The following is a 6,000-nucleotide window of genomic DNA, read 5'->3' as shown; positions in this document are numbered from 1 at the left end:
CACTTATTGCGTCATTTTGTCGGTTGCGTTACCGTGTTAAAGATTCGACATTACCGCGTGCATTTATTGCGTTATTGCGGCATTCGTGCGTCCGCCTCTCCAACATCTTTGCGGTGATACGAGAAACTCAGACCGATTATACCTGATACTATTTGACCAAATATAGTCTGTTATTATTATTTATTCCTGTGTTTGCGATTAATTGCGTGACGCCTCTCTCCGGATTCCCTGAAAGAGCCCTACGCCCTGAGATATTGCCGGGAATATCGCGTCAAACATATTAGTGTACGGTGGTGCGATTCGTCGCACCTGGCGCCCAATCTTTTGGTGTCGGAATTAGTTGTGCGTGCTGACAATCCTCGATAGCCCTCCACCGGATTGCGAGACCGGGGGAAAAAGCGTCGCAATGTATATGCTTATATATGACCATGTATAATTATATACTCTCATATATATATGACCATATAATATTGTTTAAGATTATATTTTCCATTTCTTATATGATCATATATAATCATGTATCTACTAATATAAACTAATATAAACTAATATGAATAAATAAGAGATTTTCTTCCCGGGTTATGCGGTTTTAGACATGTGTATGGTGCAGGGTAAGGTTTTTTTTATAATGACTCGCTTTTTATTTTACAGATAAGTTAGAATAAAAAAGTTTTTTTTTTTTTTTGTAATCACGCGGCGCGACGTTGGCCCAATTATAGGCCTATTTTATAATGAGCCGGCACTGGTTTCTGACATTCACCCGACATTAAGAAAAAATTATATTTGTATATCCGATTCGAAATTTTATTACTCTTTTTAAACTAAATTTGTTTCTTAAGAATTTTTGAAAAATTATATATTTGCGCTGGTTATGATACATGTAGACTATATATATAACACATCAAATTAAAAAGTAGTCTACCACGTAAGACGGTTGGCTCACGATCCAGAGGTCCCGAGGTCTCGAGTTCGAATCCCATCAAGGTAAGTGTGTTTTTCAAGTACAAGAAAATATTTATAATCATAGGTTGCATCTTAAGAAACAAATTTCTTGACAAATTTAGTTAAAAAGTAGTAATAAAATTTAAAAATAAATATAATTTTTTTTATGTCGGGTAAATTTCTTCATTAGAAAGTGTTTTAATTCTAGTATTTCCTTGTAGTCTACTGTACTCAAATAGGTATAGAAATGTGTAGAATATCAGTATTAGTTGTAGTTTGGCGTAGTTTTATCGAAAAATTTATAGATCAAGATCCACTAAAAAAATACAAAAATTTACAAAAGTGTTCCAATTCTAGCATTTTCATGTAGGATTTTGTAGTATTTCTTAAATTCATGTAGAATTTAATAGATTCTGGCAATTATATTTTATAGTTTTTTGTAGTACACTTTTATTTTTTTTTAAATTTTGTAGAAATATTTCCGCCAGGGTAGCGACAAGGACCGCTGACGCGAAGACCTGCCTAAGTCTCGGGAATGACCAAATATGGTCATCCCGGACATCACCCGCCCGTTAGACTTTGACCACGGTGCCAAAACCGCTGACAACGAAGTCAGCAACTCCGAGCGGATAAAGAGCCCGCCTTTCCGACGAGTGGCGGGCAGTCGGTCGTCAGCTGGTAACGATACGAGAAACGTGCGTCCTACACGAAAGTATTTTCTGTTACGCGAGTACCGGGATCAGCAAAGAGAAAACCGCATTAAAATTGTAAAAGGGAAATATATTTCACTCATTTATACATAGTGATTTATTTGTTCTCCGACCCGAAATCCTAAAAGAACCTTGTGCCGGCACATCCCATCCTTGAGGCACAACAACTAGTGGCAGCGGTGGGATTTCGGAAAATCGGAGAACGTTTCTCCGCGAGTGTTCCCGCCGCGAGTGCTCGCCTGAAATCAAAGAGCGAAACGGTGAAAGTGGTGACAACCAGCCCTGACGGAAGCACCCGGTAGCAGCCCGATCCAGAGGAAGGAAGCACCCGGTAGCAGTCCGCTCCAGAGGAAGGAAGCCCCGGTAGCAGCCCGCCCCAGCAGAAGGAAGCGCCCGGTAGCGGCTCAGCGACACCGGAGAAGGCGCGACCTACCACAACGAAGGCTCGCCAGCCCCGCGGCCAAGCCACGCAGTAACGGTCAACGACCAGCGCAGTAGCGAACAACATGCGACTATCAATGTAAGTCGAAAATAATTGTAACGCGTCTAACTGTAAGACGAAATAAAGCGGTAATTGTTAGAGGACAGCGACACGTCCTGCCGAGCGAAAATCGAGCCCGTGATTCTTAGATGTCGGATAGTGAATCGCGAGAACGCCCTGCCCGAAATCCGTCGTGGTTACATAGGGCCGAGAGTGCGCCCGCGCGTAGGACAACGCGAGTCAGCCCAATAGGCCCTGTTCGTATCGTGGAAGTAGCCGTTCGCAACATCGCAGAAAGCGTGCGACGTAGTCTAGAATATTCGGATGACAACCCGCCAGTATTAGACCCCAACGTCGTACTAGAGCGAGAATTCGCTTTCTTAGACGACAGTCTCTTACCCAGAAATAATCACGGACCTCGCGATACCGCCGCTAACGAAAGGAATAACGCGAATAATAGCGAAAACGACAGTGACGTACTGCGACTGGACCCCACAACAAGTGACGCACGTTCCAGTATACCGACCGATCACTCCGAGAGAGGAGAATTTTCATTGACATCGTATGATAGCGACGTGTTCGATCCAAGCGGAGAGAATTATACGCCCCTGGGCGAAAGAATGAACCAGCGGAGAGAAGCGGCACACGCGAGCACGTCCCGCGAGGGCGTCAACGACCCGCCGATAACGCCAGAACAGGTGGACGCAGAGATAAACCGCCTGAGGACGGGAGCCCACCTGACGCCCGCGAATCTGAGGCCCGCGCGAGCATGCCCGGGCACGCAAGACTCCATTCTCGGCGAACTATTAGACGAGATACGCGCAATACAAAATTGCTTGCAGAGATTAGAGACCACGAATTACGAACGCGAAGACAACAGAGTCCGACGTGACTTCAGTAACAGTCCACTCGATGTAACTTACGGACGAACGTTGGAAGACGTCAGAAACCAACACGATCCAGTAAATACGTACATTAAATTAAAAAAAGCCCGCGACATGATTCTGGAAATCGACGGAACTTCGCGCAGTCTAATTCAAAAATTCTTAAACGCAAGCACTTATGCGATGAACGAAATTAATCCCGCTGATGAAAAATCGTTGTTAAAGGCTATACTCTGCACGAAACTAACGGGAAAAGCCATGTACGATTTCCAAACGCGAGACATACACTCTTTCGCGCAATTGAAACAAGAAATAGGAATGTGTTACTTGGCAAAACGTAGCACCACGCATATTCAGCGAGAATTTAATATGCTCCGACAGAAGCCAAGCGAAAGCGCGAGAGACTACGGACTCCGGGTAGACAAATTATCAATGGAACTATACCAATCTATGATCGAAGGCCGTGGACATTCCTCAGAGCAACGAAAAGCAATCTTAGATACAATCCAGGAACTAGCATTAGAAAATTTCCAGCTAGGACTTTGAGAAGACATTCAAACTATCGTGCGATCACAAAATTACGCTAACCTCACCGCGGCAATTTTAGGCGCTACGTCCGAGGAAAAATTAAAAGGACCCTCTCAGCGCGCGACCTATAACACAGACCGAAGTAAAAATAGTCAAGAGCAAACCCGACAAGTTCGAAGTGTCGGAATTAAATGCCATAAATGCGGAAAGCTAGGCCACATCGGACAAGAATGCCGTACTAGCCGATACGCCACTAGATATTCTCTCCCGAGAGCCGAAAAGCCCAGCGAAATAAACACCGTTGAAAAATATTGCTCACACTGCAAGAAAGAAGGGCACCAAAGAGAGGACTGCTGGACGCTTAACGGACGACCCGAGAAAGAACGGGCTCACCCCTCTAAATATAATCCGCGGGAAAGGAAACAAGTAAATACGACCGAAAAGAGCCAAGAAAATAAGGCACGGGAATCAGACGAGAAAACGTCATGTAGCGACAGCAGTAGCAGCAGCCGCAGCAGCGGTAGCGACAAACAAGAGAGACGAAGAAAGCATAAGACGCGACGCGCGCGCGAATACCGAGTAGCTCATGTGACAGGTAAAGCAGATAAGAATTCTAATCTAGACCTTGTCACTCTCCTAATGCGAGAAGCAACTAATGGAAAACTGAATTTCTTGCTTGACTCCGGGGCCGCCGTCACCTTCATTAAGGTAGGAAAATTAAAGGACGAGACCAAAATACGAGAAAAGAAGATAGCACTGACCGGCGTAACCGGACATCAAATCTACACCCTCGGAAAAATACGAGCATCAATACTAATAGGCAAAGAAATAATACGGCATACAATGTACGTAGTACGAGACGATTTCCCGATGGACTACGAGGGCATCCTGGGAATAGATTTCCTGAAGAAACATTAAGCCGTACTTAATCACGCTGAAAATCGATTAAAAATCGGTACCGCGACATTTAAATTACAGCCGTACCGAAAGTTTACCTTACCACCGCGTAGCGAAACAATAATATCCGCGATAACCAACACAAATAAAGTAGGTATCGTAAGGGGTAAAGAGGTACTTCCGGGAGTATTTATCGGTAATTGCATGGTAAAACCGATAGATTTTATCTGCCCAATAAGCATAGTAAATATTACGGAAAACCCCGTCGAAATTATCACGCCGCACGTAACTCTAGAAGAGGCACCGGCAACCGACACGGCCGATATACTCACGTTACAGCCGACAGAAGACCGCGAATCCATCACGGAGAGACGCGAAAAAGTACGCAGTAAACTAAGAATGGACCATCTAAATAACGAGGAAAGAAAAACGTTAGAGCAGATATGCGATGATTTCTGTGACATATTCCATTTAGAGAACGACAAACTAACGTGCACCCCCGCGGTGAAACATGAGATCCCGACGCGTACCGATAGCGCGCCGGTGAACGTCCGGCCTTATCGCTTGTCGGAGAAACATAAGGAAGAAATAAATCGACAAATTAACAAGATGCTAGAGGATGGAATTATCCGCCCTAGCACGAGTCCGTGGAATTCCCCAATACTAGTAGTACCAAAAAAACCTGACGCTTCAGGAAAAGTAAAACTTCGAATCGTTATAGACTTCCGCAAGCTCAACTTCCTTACAATAGGAGACTCATTTCCATTGCCAAATATCGCAGAAATACATGATAAACTAAGAAAGGCAAAATATTTTACAACATTAGATCTCGCATCCGGGTACCATCAGATACCGATGCAAGAGGAAGATAAAAAAAAGACAGCCTTTTCCACGCCAAATGGACACTACGAGTTTAACCGAATGCCTTTCGGGTTAAAAAACGCGCCAAGAACCTTTCAACGAGCTATATTAGCAGCACTAATCGGGTTAGAAGGTATCAAATGTAAGCAAGTTGCCACGGTCCCCCCGGGAATTTGAACCTACCGCCGAACTTCCCCACCGGCAACGCTGCCGATTCGCGGCGGCCAGTAGGAAGACAAGGAGCGGCCAATCCGAGGCTCGTTACAAGAGCCAATAGGAAGGCTCGAGGACGGGCCAATCCTGACCCTCGCGAGCCTACGAAGGTGGCGTGGCGATACCGTCGAGAGAGTCGTTGCGTAGCTGCATAACAGGAAAGAGCGATCCGTACTAATTGTCGTGAATAAGGAATATTATTATTTGTGAACGAGGCTAACCGTATAGCAAGTTGCTTACATATCAGAAGTGGGCCTACACATAACGCGCGTGCCACGCAGCGCTAGGAAATCCTGAGGTGTGAAAGTACGTAGGTACGTACGGCGGGAATAATGGGCCGCCATAAGTCGCGCGAATCGCATCACGATTCACAGATTAGGACGTCGACGAGAAAGAGGCGTCATTCACGCCATTTAAGTTCTTCAACACGAGACGATGAAGGAAGATATAATGATGAACGCGTTCAGAGACTGGAACGCATTGT

The sequence above is a fragment of the Temnothorax longispinosus genome, chromosome 6, assembly GCF_030848805.1.
Source record: "Temnothorax longispinosus isolate EJ_2023e chromosome 6, Tlon_JGU_v1, whole genome shotgun sequence".
Lineage (NCBI taxonomy): Eukaryota > Metazoa > Arthropoda > Insecta > Hymenoptera > Formicidae > Temnothorax > Temnothorax longispinosus.
This window is presented reverse-complemented; position numbering follows the sequence as displayed.